Genomic DNA, 7,237 nt, shown 5'->3' on the forward strand with positions numbered 1-7,237 from the left:
ATCATCAGTGCTCTGTATTTTTTTTTTTTATTTTTTTTTAGTGCTCTGTATTTTTGAGCATTGATGATGTACCAGGCACTTTGCAGAGGCACCTTGAGAGAGTAGTTGAGTCATTTTGATAGTGATAGGGATTAAAGTGAGAGAGATTTAGAAGCATCCACAGAACTTCTTGCATGAGCAATAGCATGTGAACAGTGTAGTAGGCTTCTGTTTTTTCTATTCAAGTAGATTCTATTCAAGTAGATTTCTGTTCTTTCTATTAAGTTCTTCTCCATCTGTCCTCATCCTCATCATATATCAAAGCCTGCTCTCAGGTAAGTATAACCTAAAGTTTAGTAGGTTACTCCTCCCGGAAGCATCTCCCTTGAAGCAGTAATCAGGAAACTTGAGTCACTGGAAGGAAGGACATTCTGATGGTAAATTTCCAGGAACTCAGAAAGAAGGAAGCTTTTAATTCAGATCTCCTTCACACAAAGGGTATGTGCACCACTCCTCAGGACAACGCTGGATTCCAGGCAAAGCAGTGAATAACCAGTTGTGATTTTGGTGCCCTCATTCCCTGAGCCCAATCTCCCAGGTCCCAGAACTCCTTTCTCTTGCCCAGCACGCATGCACACAGAATAGTCATGCAGGCTCCTTACCCCAAGACATTCTTTTTCCATCACAGAATTAAATCTTTCTGCCTGGGAGAACGATACGCTTTATGAAAGCAATTCCAGAAATCTTTCAGTCGTCTCATTAGAGAGGAAGATCCATGCCAAGTGTTTCCTGAGAGGGCAAACTGTTCTTGGAGTAAAAATGATCTCAGGATTTGAAGATTCTGGTGTGAACTGACTCACCTTCCCTTTTCTCAAAATCACCCTGTCATTTCCCTTCTTTCTTCCTCACCGCCAGTCTCTGAGCCCCTACCAACGCCAAGCTCTTTCTTCACTTATACTGTAGATACTGGCATTTACTCCTTTAGGAATTGCTTGCTTGCTTTCATTTTTCTTTCTTCCTTTCTTCCTTTCTTCCTTCCTTCCTTCCTTCCTTCCTTCCTTCCTTCCTTCCTTCCTTCCTTCCTTCCTTCCTTCCTTCCTTCCTTCCTTTCTTTCTTTCTTTCTTTCTTTCTTTCTTTCTTTCTTTCTTTCTTTCTTTCTTTCTTTCTTTCTTTCTTTCTTTTCTTTCTTTCCATGGAACGCTTCATGAATTTGCATGTCATCCTTGTGCAGGGGCCATGCTAATCTTCTCTGTATCGTTCCAATTTTAGTATATGTGCTGCCAAAGCAAGCACAGAAACTGCTTTCTTAAAACATTTCATTTCTTTTTCTTTTATTTATTTTTATTCTCTTTTTAGTTTCCCTTTTGTTTATTTTCTCTCTTGCTTTCATGTTCCTCGTCTCTCTCTCCACTGACTCCTTCCATTCCATCTACGACTGTGCTTATTACCCCTGCTCTCCTTTCCAACCTGGCATCCCCTCACGTCCCTATCAGGTCATTTTCCTCCCGTGCAGCAGTATTCTGCCCCTTACCTCCCATATCCTTTTATATTATCCCCATGCAATCTTACCTCTACTCAACTACAATCCTCCCCGTCTGCAGCTGTCCTGAAACTGCTTCTTTAAAGATTGCTGATAACTTTCCTATTGCCAGATTCAACTACAGTCCTAGCAGTCTGTGGTAGGTGAAAATGGCATGGATTTTAAGACATTTGGAATTTGCCATCTGACTAGATAATTAATATTTGTAAAGTCCTTAATGGCTCTGTACCTGTTTTGTCATCTACAAAATGGGCATAATAATGGTCCTGACCTTCTCTATCCCACTGGATTAAAGTGAGACATATATAAATGGGCCTCGTAAACTATAAATTGCACTTAAACTATTAGGTGTTACTATTGTCATGCTTACCCTTCCTAGCAATCTGCTCTGCTGACCACTCAACCTTTCTTGCAGTTCTTGGTCTGAGCTCCTGCTAGATGATCCTGTCTTCTTTCTTTCTCTGCGTTCTCATCTTATCCCTCAACTTCAGCTGTCCCTTACATACAGATATTCAACTCCATCCTGATACCCCTCTAGAAGTCCTGACTCAAACTTTGATCTATACTAACCCAAAAGGATGAAAACTGAACCCATTTTCTTATTTCTCAAGACTGAGAAGGCTTCTTTGTTTTCTCTTGAAGCTACCATCATTCTCCTACTTAATCTTCTAAGAGTGGAGACCAAATATTTTATGTTCTCTGGATTTCTGCTAAGTTTAAGCAGTGAAATAGCCTACGCCAGTGTTATCAGTTATCTACTGCTGTGTATCACATGACCCAAAAACTTAAGGTTTAATTCAATAACTATTAGGTTCAATTCTACATGTTTTGTCTGCACTCACAGGTGCTTCTGTGATCAGCTGCTGGGCAGCTTTACTTTTGGGGTTGGCTGATTGTTGGCTAGGGAAAGGGAGATCCTGGGCCACATGTCTATCATAATCTAGCAAACTAGCCTAGGCTCATTCTGAGGTGGCTCAGAGTTTCAAGAGCTGCCAAAGATTGAATATGAGCTGGCTTTGGGAAAAATAAAAATTAAAAAAAAAAAAACCACCAGAGAGCAAACCTTGATGATATTCAAGCATTTTTCAAGTGTCTGCCCATGACATGTGTGCTATTGTCACAATGGCCAAAGAAAATCACATGGCCAAGCTCAGAGTGAGTGTTGGTAGGGTATATCAAAGGGCACAGATACAAGGAAGGAAAAATTGTGGACATTTTGCAATGACCACAATTAGTCAACATAGACATCTAATCCACGAGTGTCAATTTTTCTGGTGTGGATTCTCTGTGGAAAACGTCCTGCACTGAGCATTTACTAAGAAGCTGCATTAAAGGTCTCGGTTAGTCAAGGTTCTCCAAAGAAACAGAACAAATAGAATATAGATACACATATATATGTGTATCTATCATATATGTGTATCTTTTTCCTATTTGTGTGCACATATATATATATACACACACACACACACCCATATATGAGATTTATTATAAGGAATTGGCTCATGCAATTATGGAGGCTAAATCCCATGATCTGCTGCCTGCAAGCTAGAGACCCAGGAAATCCACTGGTGTAGTTCTGGGAACCAGAAGCCTGATGGTGTAAGTCCCAATCAACAGCAGAAGACTGATAGTCCAGCTCAAGCAATCAGAGTGAATTCTCCCTTCCTTTGCCTTTTTGTTCTATTCAGGTTTTCAATACACCTACACTGGGGAGGGCATCTGCTTTATTCAGTCCACTGACACAAATGCTAATCTCATCCGGAAACACCTTCACAGGCACATCTAGAAATAATGTTTAATCTGGGCTTCCCATACCCGAGTCAAGTTCACATACCACTAACTATCACAGTCTCTGATGAGTGCTAATCAGCCCATGCTTGCCCAGTCCTTTCTGAAATGTTTACTGGAAAAGCAGTATCATTGCTTGCTAAACACCCTGCTTGTCATGAAATACTAAGGATCACTTCCTGGCATTTCCTCATCGCATGTTATAAAAGGCTAACACCACACGAGCCAGGTACAAAGCCTCAGGGACATACAGCAGGCCTCTCATCAAGGTAATCTTGTCTCCCAACACGAAGCTCAGCCCAGGGATCAACCCAGCCCAAAGTCGGCAAAAAGTCCCAGAGTTACTACAAAAGTCATGTAGACACTAGTGCCCAAGGACCAGGCCAGGCCACAGCTCACAGTTAAGGTACACATGTGTTGTTTTGTTGTGCCCCCTGAAGGCCACACTCCGTGAAAGCTGGGGTTTGTGGGGAGAGGATGGTGAGCAAGGCAAAGCACACAAGAGCAGAATATGGTTCCTGACCTGAGACACCGCATCGGTGTTGGAAAGACAGGGAAGGGATGGCCGCCCCACACACTGCTGGAGCCAAGGCTGACAGGCACGGCACCGCTGAGAGCTGCTGCGGGCCCTCAGAACGTGAATGCTCTTGTTAGATCACAGTGGTCAAGGGAGGCATGGGGGAAAGGCAGGATGTGAAATAAGTCTTGAAAGAAGAAGAGAGAAGTTTCTAGGCTTGGATGAGAGCATAAAAGGAGAGATGACTGTGGTGAAGAGAAGTAAGGCTGGCAAGGCTGGAATAAAAGGCTCCATTGGCAGGGAGGGCAATGGGAGATAAGTCTGGATAAATAATATGGGACCAGACATGGCTGCTTTGACTGCTTGCATGACAGAATCTTAGTTTAACAAGGACTCAATCTTCTTATGATCTTGATGAGAGAATAAGCAAAGTGTTCTATGAAGAACATTAATTTGGTGACACTGAATTACAGGAAAAAGAAATGAAAGAAGGGATACTAGTTAGGAGACTATTAGAACAATCTAAGAGTGGTCCAGATAAGTTAGAACAAAGACCAGAAAGAAGAAGAGGCATATTCCAGAGACACTGTAGAAGAAAGATGCAAATATCCATTCCAGATTAAGCTATATATATCCCACAGTTCATTTCCGGGGCAATTTGTCCATTCCTTGTAGACTGGGAACAACTTGCCAAGAGGGGTAACAATTTCAATATAGAACACCAAGGCAGAAAAATTCACATTCTCCATGCAAAGAATTTTAGGGACTCTTTTTCTGATTAACTAGGAGAAAATTCTCAGTCTCTCCCTTTCTATACATTTAAATGTAGTTCACAGATTATCATGGGGTTGAGATGAAAATGTACCATATTTGAAACTTAATCTGTAGTCAGTCAAGATATGGCGTTAGGTTATGTGTTTAATCCCAGACTAATAGGTAATAATAACCGACCTTTAAATATAGTCACCTCACTCAACATTCACAGCAACCCCGTAAAGTTAGTATCAGCATTACACGAATCAGTATTATTTCCAGTTTATGATCAAGGTAACTTGGAGAGGTGAAGCTACTTTCTAAGACCACTCAGTTACTAAGAAATAGAACAGGAATTTGAATTCAGGTCTTTTGACTTCAAAGCTCATGCTCTTTCCCCCACATCATTGACTTTTCAGTCCAACACTGCACAGCAGAGGTTTGTTCTCTTTAAAGAATCGGAATTAAAGGATCAGAATTTTAGGTGTTTGTTCTCTTTAAAGGATCAGAATTTTAGGATATAGGCTGATGAGTCTTGACATTTCCTTAATGTAACAAGTTAAGTCTTTATTTAAGAGAGAGAACAACGTGTGATTTTCTTCCACTGGTGGGCTAGACAGATAATAAAAATGATAGCAAAGGTTATTAAAATTTATATGGAGACTAGCACAGATTGGAATAACTACAAAGTGAATTCTTTAAGCTGCAATAGATAAGTGGTGAAATAGCACAATATGAAAGAAAACTCTCCTTTAGCTTTAGATGCCTAAATATGCCATCAAAAGACTGCTCTATTCTCAAATGCCGGTATTTTCTGACTCCTATAGAATGTATTCTTAATGCAAAATATCAAAGTCAGCGGGATGGTAGGTGTCCCAAAATGTCTTAATTCAGAGAATTAGTGTTAACTGAGCCTGATTAGCTCCATTTATCTCTAATTAATTACCTTTATCTAATTAGACACTTTGTTTCCAGTAGACATGGAGTCAAGTAGACTAGATTATTAGTGTAGTCATTGTGCCTTTACAAAATCCTGAAATTAATGAAACGTGCAAAAGAATCTGCAGTTCTAATTGCACAGGTGTTGCCTTATGGCAAAGCTTTATCATCTGATTACACCAAGGGGTTATTAGTGACTTTTTATATAGAGGATGAGCCTATGAAATGTACCTTAGCAACAGCTCATTAGTTTAGGGTTGTTACTGTATTATTTATTACATTCAGCCTTCCCCATTATCTAGATTGATTCATGGACCTATATATTTTTTCTCTCCTCTGTGCAGAAAAGATAAAATAAACCATCGTTATGAAGAGTCCAGATGCAATGTGGAAAAATGCAAAATCTGTTCATCAGCTACAATTTGACTTTTTAAGATAGAAAGCTCTAAAGTTAGATGAGATCAGAATCAAATTTATGATTATTTTCTATGGGAAAAGAACCAATTTAAAATTACTGAAGACAATGGAATGATTCATATATGTGATAAAAAAATATGTGGCTGTCCTAATGTCTTCACATAACTGAACTGGTACACCTTGGTGTATGGAAGAAAAAAAGCAAAATGTTTTTACAGTAAGATATATTTGTATTTATTTATTTTCACTCCATATCTTTCCAAAATGGGCTGACAAGATATGATCTCTATACATGTTCATTCACAACATTTATAAAAACCCATCTCGTGTTTTACTTTTGGCTTTTTTTTCTTAAGGATAGATTTGTTACCAGATAGGGAAAACTAACAAATTATACAATCTAGCTTCGCTGGAAAAGTGAGATTTCAATGCCTGCTTACAAAAATGAAAAGTGCTTTTTCATGGCAAGGTTAGGTGTTTTCAAAAGACATCTCAACCTTTATATTATTAATTTTTTCCTCATAACTATTTGAGGAAGCACTGTTTTCACAATCATAGAGTAATTAAACAGCTAGAAGCAAATCTAGACACAATCCTATTCCAACATACAAACATGTTTATTGACAACACAGTAATTTCTTTAAATAATTTGTCAACATAAATATGTCAAATGGGTTTTAAAATCATTTCTTTCCCTGTTCCCCAACAAAAAAATTCCTCTACTGCTATGAGCTATATATTTCTGTTCACTTATTGCTGAATCTAAACTAGTGAAATGATAATGGGTAACTGTTATATAGAGCATGACAACTAATTTGAGTGGTAATAATGAATATTTAATGATCCTTTCAAGCACAAGCATATAACTTTTCACATATGCCTTACCAAAATTATAATCATTAATCTAAAAATTATAGCTGCAACTGGAATAATAGCCAGGAATTATAGATTATGACCAAGTCAGGATATTGCATAAATATTCTGTACAAACACAAACCCAGGGGCATGTAAGAAGCTCCAGCCTCCTGTTTTCATTCAATCCAAGTCCTCTCTTTGAAATATATGTAAGTTGTGTATTAGTAGAGAAGAGATTTGAATCCAGATATAAAAAGGCTATTATTTCTATCAATAAATAAGCATAATAGCCAAGGTCATTTTCACTCTTCACTAGCTCATAATTTCTAAACAAAAATAACATGTATATAAAAAATATGCCCCCTATAGGGGTATTTAAATTAAGGAAAGAGGGAACTATTTAAATTAAGGAAAGAGGGAACATCAAATTTATCAGAAATGCAGAATT

The 7,237-nt window shown here is 38.5% G+C and overlaps 1 non-coding gene across 1 annotated transcript; it reads right to left on the minus strand.

The window, feature by feature from the left end:
• Positions 1 to 1,166: 1,166 nt before the first annotated feature.
• On the minus strand, positions 1,167 to 1,273 carry LOC142869710 (U6 spliceosomal RNA). The gene has a single exon (XR_012918284.1). It is a non-coding gene; the product is annotated as a U6 spliceosomal RNA (small nuclear RNA).
• Between the last annotated feature and the right edge of the window lie 5,964 nt (positions 1,274 to 7,237).

This window comes from Microcebus murinus, chromosome 2 (genome assembly GCF_040939455.1).
Source record: "Microcebus murinus isolate Inina chromosome 2, M.murinus_Inina_mat1.0, whole genome shotgun sequence".
NCBI lineage: Eukaryota > Metazoa > Chordata > Mammalia > Primates > Cheirogaleidae > Microcebus > Microcebus murinus.